Genomic DNA, 12,809 nt, shown 5'->3' with positions numbered 1-12,809 from the left:
ATGAGGCAATATATTCTCACTACTATCAAAGAAGTAACACTGGTGCTGGGCATAATGCCTGCAGGGTTCCTTAATAAGCCATGATCACAGTACGGTAGCGTAGTTGTTGCAACAATGCATTACAGTACAGGCGACCTAACTCCATCCGCTAACTAAGGAGTTTGTGCGTTCTCCCTGTGACTGCGTGGGTTTCCTCTGGCTGCTCCACTTGCCTCCCACAGTGCAAAGACATACCACTCGGTAGATTAATTGCTCATTTTATAAATTGTCCGGTGATTTACATCAGGATTAAATTGGTGGTTATCGGGGGTTGCCTGGTGGCACAGCTTGAAGGTCCAGAAGGACCTATTCTGTGCTGTATCCCAAATAAATAATGATCAGACAAACACCTAATGTTCGTGACAAAAGGAAGGCCAAACAAATGACTCATTTCGATGGAATTTGGCTATGGGGAACTGACAGAAACGAGGAGTTGAGGTCTGCAAGGATCGGTCGTGATCAAATTGAATAGTGGGACAGGCTTGAGGGGCCTATTCCTGCTCGTTTCCTGGCTTCTTGGGCCATTCTGAGAGCATTAACTTCTTTGTGTGCTTGCAAAGCATCTCCACCTTCCATTTCCAACTTTATTCATGCTTTTGTTGGTAAAGGTTTGTTTATCCAGGAAAATTAAAGCTGTTCCTTGGCAATGCAGCGCTCATCACCATTCACTTTGTTTCTTTTCTGCTGAGTTTTGTACTTTCCCTGGAGAAGCACGCTTGTTTTGATAATGAACTGCAGAGGAGTCGCTGATAAACACGTGTCGTGTCAGAATCAGAATCAGGTTTATTATCACCACGTGTTGTGAAATTTGTTAATTTAGCGGCTGCAGTTCAATGCGATACATAATATAGAAGAAATAAATGTGAATCAGTTACAGTGTATGTATATTGAATAGATTAAACATCATGCAAAAACAAATAATTTCTATTGATCAAGTGAGGTAGTGTTCATGGGTTCGATGTCTGTTCAGGAATCATATGGTAGAGGGGAAGAAGCTGTTCCTGAATTGCTGAGTGTGTGCCTTCAGGCTTTTGTACCTCCTACCTGATGGTAACAGTGAGAAAAGGGCAGTGTGGTGTATGGATAGATTTGTTGTAGTCAAAGCTGATACAAATATGGTGGAAGACCATTCCTTTAAGTAGGTTTTTATGCATTATTTGGGAATATGTAAAGATATTCAGCAGCATTGATTTGGAGAGGGTAAGTCAACCATGTGGACATGGAGGAGATGGCCACTGAGAACCGAAAACAACTATTATTTCTTGGATTTGGCAGTATATTCTTAGTTAAATCTTAAAACACTGGGTGGAGTTGCAGTGATGGCTGGTTCTTGGCACTGTTCTGTAGTACTTGTCAGCACATCCTGGACCTTATTACCTGTGTGCAGAAGTTCAAAGTTATGAAACCTGGTAGAGATCAGTTGCAGGCCTGGTGTTCCTGGACTGAGCAGTGAATGTAGGTCTGCCTCCTGCACCTACCTCAGCTTTATACTAACCATGGCTGATGCATTTAAACTGACCTTCAGTGAAAAAGTTAATGATAAACGTTTCACTTTTACTTTATTAATAATATATAAATAATTTTCATAAATGTCATGCTTCATATGAATCTCTCTTTCTCTCTCTCTCTCTCTCTCTCTCTCTCTCTCTCTCTCTCTCTCTCTCTCTCTCCTCTCTCCTCTCTCCTCTCTCCTCTCTCCTCTCTCCTCTCTCCTCTCTCCCTCCCCTCCCCTCCCCTCTGCTTTTCTGCCACCTGTCCCATATCCCCCATGGCACTCGATCTTTGTCATTCCCAAAACCCTTTGTTCCCAGTAGATTTACAAACTCACTCTCTGCTCCACAGTGAAAACACCACTCTCCTAAAGTCTTAGGCACCCTGTCTATCTATATGTGTGTGTGTGTGTGTGTATATATATAAAAAATAATGTATGTGTTTGGACTTTTGCACAGTAGTGTAAATTTCTAACCAATGGGGTGGAGGGGGGGGGCATAGAGAAAAGGAGGGAAAGAACTTTGGCTACAAGAGCCATCAGAAGAGTGTAACCTGTTGGTGAAGCTTGGTTACTGCTGCCTCTAACCTTTTTATGACAAACAATCAACCCTGGCTTGAGGAATGGCCACAATAGCGAGTAGGCATTCTGTTGTGGGCTTTGTGGGTGCATCCCAAGTTAGGTGGATGTGAGCTTCTATTTATCATTTGTTCAAAGATATCGAATGAGCTTCCCAAAAGTATTTCTTTTAATCCATAAAATGATTCCTTTTCGCCATATCTTTGCTGTTCCTTCCTAATTTCTTCTTCACCTTTTCTTGTTGGCTGTAAGAAATGCTTTTTCCACAGTTTTCAAGGTTAACACTGTGATACCTGTGCATATTGGTTTTGGGTTTGAAACATTGGAGGATGAATTGCAACATATCTCAGTGAAATGTCCCTTTCTGGGTCATCACTAATGGTACTTTTGCTTTCATACGTTAAAGCTCGTGCTCGGAATTTGGAATGTATAACCATATTTTTGTGTGCCATGCAATCCGATGTCTTTGAAAAATAATTAAATAGTGGAAGTCATACGTAGGTGACAGAAGTGGGGATATTTTTTCTGGGTTTCCCCTGTGTCTGACATGCCTAATGTATGGAAGATCCTGTCTGGATGTGCAACGTGTTGGATATCATGGTAAATTCCACTTAGTTCTGAACAGCCAGAGAGTTTTGCAGGCCACTGATGCAGAAATGGGCTTCGAGCAGTCCATTGAAGCCTTCTCCTCAGAGGTTAAAAGGAACCTCCTTGAGCAGGTCTCAAGCTGGCACCAGCGAAACCAACTCAAACAGGGTCGCTTTTATAGTCCTTAATGCACCTGGTTTCCCTCTTAGTCACCTCCTGTCTCCCAACTACTAGCACCCAATCACATCCATCTTTCAAGCAGCCCAACACCTAATCACCTGGCCCACCTGTCACTGGCCGTGCAGCCCACTTAAGCGTCTAAACGTCAACCCTACTCCTCTGATTGAAAGTCTGCTCTATATTCCTCCCATCACCACAGGCTTCCCTTTCTGGGTCATGCAGCCCAGACTTCAATAAGTTCCTTTGCATGCCCCACGTTAGCAAAGAACGAAAGGGAAATGGTGTCCTTCCTGTAAAATCTCCTTCTCCATGGACCCTTTGCACTGTGACTATTTAACTCGACTCTGCAGATGTGAAAGATATTCCTACTACAGTCTTTATGGAAATTAACTTAGCAAAATATTTCTGATGCAAAAGAGTGGGCCATGACAACATAACTGAAGTCAGAATGTATCACAAGTGCACAAAATAATAGAGGTTGTCAGAGTTTCTGTTAGTTAAAAAATAGTGGAATGAAGGGAGGTTTTTTTTATACTGTACAGGTCCACAATCCCTTATCCAAAATCGTTGGGGCCAGTTGCATTGTGGAATTCAGAATTTTTCAGATTTCAGAATCCCTCCTTATTGGTTCCAGGACCCCCCATGGATACCAAAAAACATGTATGCTCAAGTCCCTTATTTAACCTGGCTCAATGCATGGACTTTAGGACCCGGTAGAGCTCCAGACCTATGCACATCCTCCCGTATACTTTAAATCATATCTAGATTACTTATAATACCTAATACAATGTAAATGCTATGTTAATAGTTGTTATACTGTGTTGTTTAGGAAATAATGACAAGAAAAATATTTTATTTCCAACAAAAACATTCAATAAAACATAAAAATACACAGCTTCAAATGAACGGAATCAAACACATGGTAAATGACTTATTAGAATAAAGGTAGAACATTACTGTCACAATAAAACTTCAGTAACTTGTCTTTCTGTTTCTTTAAATGATATACAGTGGTAGTTCTGACACCATATCCCTCAGTCAGACGCCGCACAGACACACCATGATCAAGCTTCTGCAATAACTCAATTTTCTGCGTTATTGATAATGATAGATGCTTCCTTTTTTTCTCATTGTTACCCATAGGGATATCTGCAGCTCTTTTTGACATTTTCACAGTGAAATTAAACACAAAGTCAACAGTGAACACAGAATAAGAGTGAACAGCAAATGCACGTGTAACCAGTACAAGCACTGAGCCACAACTGATGTCTGGCACCCTCTGCTAGTGCTGCTATGTCACACCTGAGTTATGTCAGCTGTTGGCGGAAAAAACTTACATTTTCGGAGCTTCTTGGATTTCAGAATTTCGGATAAGGGATCGTGGATCTGTATTAGCTAATTCCCTTCTGTCTTTCAGTCAATATGTTGATTGCCCATTTTCCTCCATGGATGCTGTCTGACCTGCTGAATCCTCTAGTATCTTCTGTGTTGTCCTGGGTTCCAGCATCTGTAGTCTTTTGTATCTCCATTCAGGTACATGACAATATTTTCCATATAAACCCTTACATCCATGCTTTCAAACTGTTAGCCCATTCATACCTTCACCCAACCTATTCGCTCCAACATCTCCATTCATTATTCAAGATTGAAGACTAGTTAATGTCATTTCCAGGACACTAGTGTAGAGGAGAATGAAATAATTATTACTCTGGATCCAATGCAACACAAAAGAAACAATAACGCTAAGAACACAATATTTAAAAAACCCATTACATTTAAGTAATATGATAGTTTATGCACATAAATTGATTGTCAATGAAGTGATGGTAGGCACAGGAGTGTCTGTGCATAAGATGACTTAGAAGATGATAGAATAATGGTGGTGGGAGATGTGGAGAGATGGGTTAGTGGGTGGAGGTGTTGATTGGGGGAAGAAAATGCTTTTGAGCCTGGAGGTCCAGCCGTAGATGTGACGTAGCCTCCTCCCTCATGGAACTGGGACAAACAGTCCACGAGCAGGTGGGTGGTTGGGATTATTGGCCTTCTGCTCCCTCTTCAACCCCACTGCAAGGCTAACCATCCGTAGATACGATCATTTAAAAAGATCGCACGAAAGCAGTGAGGAATAGGAGTGAGTTCACTCTCCGGGACGGGGACTTTTCAAGGAAGTGCCATACCAAGTTCTCCTTCATGGGAGGAGGAAGCCACCTGTTGAGAATCTGCCAGGTATGCAGATTAAAAATTGTGATGTACGAGCTGTTGGTATTGCTGCAGGTCTTTGCCTCACCCCTGAAAGACTGCTACTGCCACACATTTTCTTGCCATTGTGTTTAAGGAAAATGTTGATTCCTAGAAGGTTAAAAATAAGAGCTTCACTGCATCACAGCAAACAATTTTGAAATAATTCACCATATGTTGTTGCTGCCATCTTGTTCTGGCAATAGGTGAATATGAACCCCACAGATCAGCACCCCCTCCCCACAGAAACTAATTCCCATCCTGAGAATCTGTTACCTTGTTTGTAAATTATTGATAATGGCTGCTGTTAAAGGAAGGAACTCCTATGAGAGGCTGAGGGATATGAGCGAGGATGCTTGGTGAAATAAATCAACTGTTTGATCTGAATGTGAAATGGTCTATGGATGCTGGAAATCCAAAGCAACACACACAAAATGCTGGAGATTCTTAGCAGGCCAGGCGTGATCTATGGAACCAAATGAACACTCAACATTTCGGGCCGGGGCCCTTCTTCAGGAGTGAGAAGGAAGGTGGGGGGAGGGGGAAGACACGAGCAAAATGAATTGAATTGAATTTACTTTATTTCTTACATTATTCATATACCTAAGGAGTAAAAATCGTTACGTTATATCTCCTTTCTAAATGTGCAATGTGCAATTTATAGTAATAAATAGTATGTACAAGAGGATAATAAATATCCATAGAAATACAATCGTATCAGCATGAATTAAGCTGTCTCGGAGCCTGTTGGTCCTGGCTTTTATGCTGCGGTACTGTTTCCCGGATGGTAGCAGCTGGAATAGATTGTGGTTGGGGTGACTTGGGTCCCCAATTATCATTCAGGCCCTTTTTACACACCTGTCTTTGTAAACGGCCTGAAAGGTGGGAAGTTCACATCTGCAGATGCTCTGGGCTGTCCGCACCACTCTCCGCAGAGTTCTGTGATTGAGGGAAGTACAGTTCCCATACAAGGCAGGGATGCAACCAATCAGGATGCTCTCATTTGTGCCCCTGTAGAAAGTTCTTAGGATTTGGGGGCCCATTCCAAACTTCTTCAACTATCTGAGGTGAAAGAGGTGTCGTTGTGCCCTTTTGCCCTTTTCACCGCACAGCCGGTATGTACAGACCACGTGAGATCCTCAGTGATGTTTAGCCGGGGAACTTAAAGCTGTTCGCCCTCTCAACCCCAGTCCATTGATGTCAATAGGGGTTAGCCTGTCTCCATTCCTCCTGTAGTCCACAACCAGCGACTTTGTTTTGCAACATTGAGCAAGAGGTTGTTTTCTTGACACCTCTGTGTCTGGCTGATGACTTCTCCATAGAAAAAGTGGCGGGAGGGGGAGGAAGATTGCTGGATGGTGATGGGTAAAGCCAGGTGGCTCGGAAAGGTCAAGAGCTGTAGAAAAAGGAATTTGATAGTAGAGGAGATTGGACTGTAGGAGAAAGGGAAGGAAGAGGGGACCCAAAGGGAAATAATAGGCAGGTGAGAAGAGGTAAAAAGTCAGAGTGTGAAGGAGAAGTGGAGATTCATGCCATCAGGTTGGAGGCTACCCAGATGAAATTTGAGGTGTTGCTCCTCCACCCTGAGGGCGGCCTCATCATGGTACAAGAGGAGGCCATGGAACGACATGTCAGAATGGAAATGGGAGTTAAAAAGTTTGGCCACCTGGAAGTTCTGTTTGATCTAGTTGTTTTCAAGGATGCCCCTTTATCCACAGGACAAAATCTAACTGAACAGAGAGCATTAGTTTAAAGCAATTGCATGTGAAGAAAAGCACTGCAGAGGTATGAAAAGAGAAAAAAGGAGTTCATTTACCTCTGAGAGTTCGTCACTTCCCAGTTGCATATCTTGAAATGGTCAAATGGTACAGTGCCATTGCTGAAAGAGTTTGGACCTCATTGTCTTGAAATGTTTGTGCATCAATGCACCTCTCCCTGCCCGTTGTGTTTGTACCTGAATCAAAAGATTTGCAATACTATGAGCTGTGCAAGTCACAGCAGGAAATGGTTCCATCGACACATAATGAGGGTGTGGGTTCTGTACTCCTGGCTGCTTACCCCTGTAGAGTGGAGATCCTCAGATGAAAGTGTAGACTCAGTATTCTTTCAGCAAGGGGCCACCATGCAGCGATGCTGTGCTCAGCCATTCATTAGATCAGGGCCTCATTGTTACTGTAAGTACAGGCGGAACTGTGAAGCGGGTTGTGAGCGACGACATCTTCCCGGGCTGATTATTGCCGCAGTGTACTGACTGGAGTGTGCCGGTTCATGAGACCTGCATTAGGGGCACTGGAGGAAGGAAAACTGGGGGAGAAGAATGCCAATGTTGGTAATTTGAAATGAAAAAATAAAATAATAAGGGAAGCTCATAGGTTAGTCAGCATCAGTGGAAACAGGAACACTCAACGTTTCAGGTTGAAGTTTTGATCCCGCAAGCTTCTTCGTGAGTCTGGAGTCCATTACGACAATGCCTGCGATGATGATCTTCCTTGACTGCTCAGCTGGGCAATGAGACTGCTAGCTCCTTTCTTCCATCTGGCCCTCCTCTGGCTTTCTTGCTGCAGCATCTCTTGCCCTTCTGGCTTCTATCTTCTCCCTGTTCCTCTTCAGCGCTGACAGGGTTCTTGAAGGTAGTTCAGCACGGACCCATGGAATGATAAAGCCTCCGTATCTGCCTGGTGTTTGCAGACAAGACACTTCTAGACTGATGTACGTAATGGACTCTCATTTTCAGGAGACCAAAATCACTTTCACTTGTACCCTGTACTCACATGACCCTCAGTATATGTCCACTTAGCTTGTGGGCTGGGCTGGTAAGCTGATCCATCATAGCACAGTAAAATAGCCTGTCGGCAGTTGCTCCCTCTGAACAAAGGTGCTTTGAGTTGCCTGGAAGCATATTGACCTCTCATCAGGAAATCCTCCTCACACAGTGATCCACAATTTACATTGAGAGAGGGAAAACCTTTTCTGCTTGCGGGTTATAAATACAAGTCCTTGTGGGTGACGTGAGTGCAATTAATGGCAGGCGGCGCTCATAGGAAGCAAGCAATGCTATTAAAGCTCATTAACCATGGTGCACTGAGAGCAAAATAGACGAGTCTTTCCTTTGAGGTTACAGTGTCCAGGTGACCTCACTGTCAATCAACAAATATAGCAGAATGGCAGTGATTGGCTGCCTTCCCTGAGGCTGCAGAAATAAAGCCTTGAGTCCAGTATTTGACGGAAATAGGCTTGGTGTCATTAGAAGTGTTCCCATTGCCAGGAAGACATCAGGCACTCTACACTGTATCACACTGAGTTGCTTGGTCCAATTTTGCTATTGGCATCATTTCACTTGGAAGTGATCATGAACATGGATTTCCTCTGGATGGAAAAGTAATTGGACCATGCAAAATAATTTTTATTCTGGTGCTACACAATCCAAAGCAGGCATTGCTGTGTTTCTTTTGAAACTCTACCAAAAAGCTGTTCACCTTGAGAGAAAAGCACTGATTCCCTTGAGACATGCAGAGAGATAATAAGTACAATAATATTCAAAAGGAATTCACATGAGTTGACTGCTGTGTGATTCCATGGCTTTAACTAATTCTGAATCAGAAATATATTTGCCCTCAGGGGCCCCTGGAAATGAGGAGTGATCATTAATGTAACTTGACTCCATGACCCCTAAGCTTGTGGGTTGTGGAGATCATGTCCATTGTAGAACATTTCCCATGTAACGAATGCCTGGAGGAAATTCTGCAAGTTCCATAGATAGATTGATTTCAGCATGAAACTTTTGTTATTTTATTAACTTAGAGCTTTTGTCTAGCATTCTGGCACCATTGCAATGTCTCCCTACACTGCATCTGCAATGCAACTATAATTTCAGTGGCAGATACTTTTAGATTATGGAGGGGAGTGTCTTGTTCTTGCATTGCTGCAGACAGATTAGACTCTGACTTCCTTCAGAAACTTATCCTGGGTCCAACATATTAGGAGTTTGAGGAGAATTGGTATGCCGTCAAAGACACTTACAAATTTCTACAGATATATGGCGGAGAGCACTCAATCTGGATGCATCACCATGCGGTCTGGAGGAACCCCTGCAAAGGATCGGAAAAAGCTGCAGAAAATCGTAAGCTTCAGCAACTCCAACATGGGCACTAGCCTCCTCAGCATCCAGGACACCTAAAAATGGTGATGCCTCAGAAAGGAAGCATCCATCCTTAAGGACCCCCATTAGCCAGGACATGCCCTCTTGCCATTGCCATCATCAAGGGGGAGGTACTGGAGCCTGAAGACACACACTCAGTGTTTCAGGAACAGATTTTTGAACGGACAATGAACCCATGAATACTTTGTCAATATTTTATCCTCTCCTGTAGCACTACTTTTATGTACTTATTGTAATTTATAGTTATTGTGTATTGCAAGGTACTGCTGCGTCAAAGCAACAAATTTCATGACATATGCAAGTGACATTAAACCTGATTCTGATTCTGAGAAATAAGTGGTGTGACAACTGCTACAGAAGAAAAGAAGAATCTTCGAGAAAAACACAGGGTGGTGATATCACGTGTCACGTGTCACGTGACTGGACGGAGTTCTGAGCATGCGCAGAAATGACAATGATCTAGAAAGCATGGCAGTGTAAAACGTGGTTGCTGTTTGCTGTTTAATAGAAGTTCTAGTTATGTTTTTCCAGAATATGTTTCTTTATGAGTAACCCACGGTACGTATAAAGAACACAACACACAGAAACAACTATGTTACAATAACTGGAAAATTCACTGAACAACTAATATTTTAGGATGATTATATAAAAATAAAGCAAGCATAGGAGAGTTAAACTACAAGGAAAATACAAACAAAAACAATTCTATGACCTAATCCAACACCACTCATCCCAGATGAAAGAAATAAGTCAATTTATCAGGTTCGAAGCTCTATCCAAGCATCATCTTGGAATTGGAGCAAGATAAGTACAGTAAATTTGGTTAATTGGGACACATCAGGATTATGGAAGTAGTTAAAAACATGTAAAAAAAGACCAAACTACCATTTAACTGAGTAACAAATTGTGCATTTAAATGTAACACAGAGCAAATTAGAACACTACCAAAACTAAAGCAGTATTATTAAAATGCGGATTTGTTCCTATTGACAGAGGAATTCATTCAGCATCCAGTGTGTGCTGGTGTGTCAGAAAAAGCTTTGGTTACGGATTTATCCGGTCTAGTGTGGACGTAGCCTAAGAACGCTGTACTGTCTAACGGCCACAGGACATGCATGTGACTAATACTAGTTAGAAAACGTTTGGCAATGGACTGCTGCCCCAGTGAAATGGCAGAGTGTCCCAAATAAATTTAGGGAATCCTGGCCACTTTGTTTTTGTGTGTTAAGAGTTGTCCCAAATAAGCAGCTGCACTGATTAACCAATGGACCAATTAACCAGAATCCACTCTAATTTGTTTTAAACTCTCTTCCACGTAAAACATCTCTACAAGAAATATCCCACTTCCATCAGGACATGCTGCTGTTACTTCTTTTTCTCATTTATCTTCCTCTTTTCTTTAATTGTACTCCATTTTTCATGTAAGCTAACGTTATAATGTAAGTATTATCATTCGGAAAATGGGCAAACCTGTGTGTTAACATGATAGGCAGCAGAAATGAGCAGTGCTTTATTTGGTGGGGGTATTAAGTGATCAGTGACTTACAATGGAGGAGCCAGGTCTGTGAGGGAGTAAGACTGGAATACTTGTTAACGCTGTTAACAATTGCTTCTTTACTCAATGCATTGGGCAGAATCCTAGAGAGAATATTAGATTGGATTTAAAATCTATGTAGTGAAATGTGATCTCCATGTGAGCAAAAGTCTGGGAAACAAAGCTTTTTGTATTATCAGATTTCATTTTGTCAGGCATTACTGAGGAAATAATTTAATGTTAATACTTCATTTAAGGAGTACTCAGTTTTCAAAATGAAGAAAGCTTCAGGGAAGCTGGAAGATAGATTTGTTAATGCATATAGGTAGAAAGACTTTGATTCAGGGGTACAAGTAATTTTTTTATTCCAATGGACAGGAATACTTTGTATGTTCCACAGATTTTTTAAAAAAAGGATCATTATGTACTCGGTTATGCACTTAGCAACGTGGGTGTATTCCTAGGAATCAGCGTGCTATTGAAGTGCCTACCTCAGCAAAGCAACATTATGGACCAGCTCTTGCATTGCCTCAGATTTGCCTTGGATTGTGCATCTTCCACCAAATCCAAAGGGATACCACCACTAAACATGTCTTATCTATTCCCCCTTCTCTCCGTTTTCCACAGGGATTGCTCCTTCTGTGATTCCCTTGTCCTTTCTTAACACCATTCCCAGTAATCTCCCTCCTGCCACTTATCGCTGCATATTGCCGGAGTGCTACACCACCTCCCTCACCTCCAATCAGGCCCCCAAACAGTCCTTCTAGATGAGACAACACTTCACCTGCGAATCTGCTGGGGTCTCCTCCACACGTGTGAGACCCACTTTAAATTGAGGGACTGTTTTGTCAAGCACCCCTGCTCCATCCACCAAAGGCAGAACTTATTGGTGGTCAAACATTTTCATTCCAATTCCCATTCCTGTTCCATCATGTTGATCCTTGGCCTCCTTTTGTACTTCTCACCTGCCTCTCACCTCCCCCTGGGTCCCTGCTCCTTTCCTTCCCCCCATGGTCCACTCTCCTCTCCTATCAGATTCCTTCTTCTCTAGCCCTTAACCCATCGCCTTCGACCTATCCTCCTTCCCCTTTCCCCCAACCTTTTTACAGGTGCCCCCCCCCCCCCCCGCTTTATGAAAGTTCGCTTTACACCACTTCGCTTTTACGAAAGACCTACATTAGTACCTGTTTTTGCTAACTGAAAGAAATCCAAAGAGGGTTTTCACTTTTATGAAAAAAGGCGCCTGCTTCAAACTTAAGTTTACCCTGAGAAAGACGACCATGACTGTGAAGCCTTGCGCGGGCAGGTGTGTGCATGCGTGTATGTGCCAATTTTTTTTCTACAAATCGGTTTTTGGCCAAATCTTCCCAATTCTGATATGAAACTACACTGTACATACATTATTTCTACTTTATATAGGCTATGTGTTTATCATACCATTCTTGCTTTTACTATATATTAGTGTTATTTTAGGTTTTATGTGCTATTTGGTATGATTTGGTAGGTTATTTTTGGGTCTGGGAACGCTCACAATTTTTTCCCATATAAATTAATTGTAATTGCTCCTTCACTTTACGCTATTTCGACTTACAAAAGGTTTCATAGGAAATCTGTACTTTCAGATAGTGGGGGAAACCTGTATTCTGTTGTCTTCCCCCTTCCTTTTCAGTCTTGTCCTGAAACATCAGTTGTTTATTCATTTCCACAGCTGTTGCCTGACCTGCTGAGTTCCTCCAGCATTTTGTACATGTTGCTTTGGATTTCCAGCATCTGCAGAATTTCTCGCTTTTCTGTTTGTGCCTGTCTTTTTGCACCGAGGTCTTGTTTTTGAACAGCCTTTTATTCTTTTTCTTCATTGTCATATATAATTTATGTATAATCTTTATTCTGTGTGATGCCTGTACCTACAATTCTGTAATGTTACTGCAAGCATACTTGTGTACATGACAATAAATTTGACTTGACCACTAAAACTACATGTGGATTAATAACAATGTTAGTTT

The 12,809-nt window shown here is 42.1% G+C and overlaps 1 protein-coding gene across 8 annotated transcripts in view; it reads left to right on the top strand.

Moving 5' to 3' along the window:
* Nucleotides 1–12,809, top strand: part of auts2a (activator of transcription and developmental regulator AUTS2 a) — a 1,137,604-nt gene that overhangs the window by 364,313 nt on the left and 760,482 nt on the right. The window lies entirely within an intron of this gene.

Source organism: Hypanus sabinus, chromosome 6, assembly GCF_030144855.1.
Source record: "Hypanus sabinus isolate sHypSab1 chromosome 6, sHypSab1.hap1, whole genome shotgun sequence".
NCBI lineage: Eukaryota > Metazoa > Chordata > Chondrichthyes > Myliobatiformes > Dasyatidae > Hypanus > Hypanus sabinus.
Note: the sequence above shows the minus strand (reverse complement) of the source record. Positions and strands in the feature narration are given on the sequence as shown.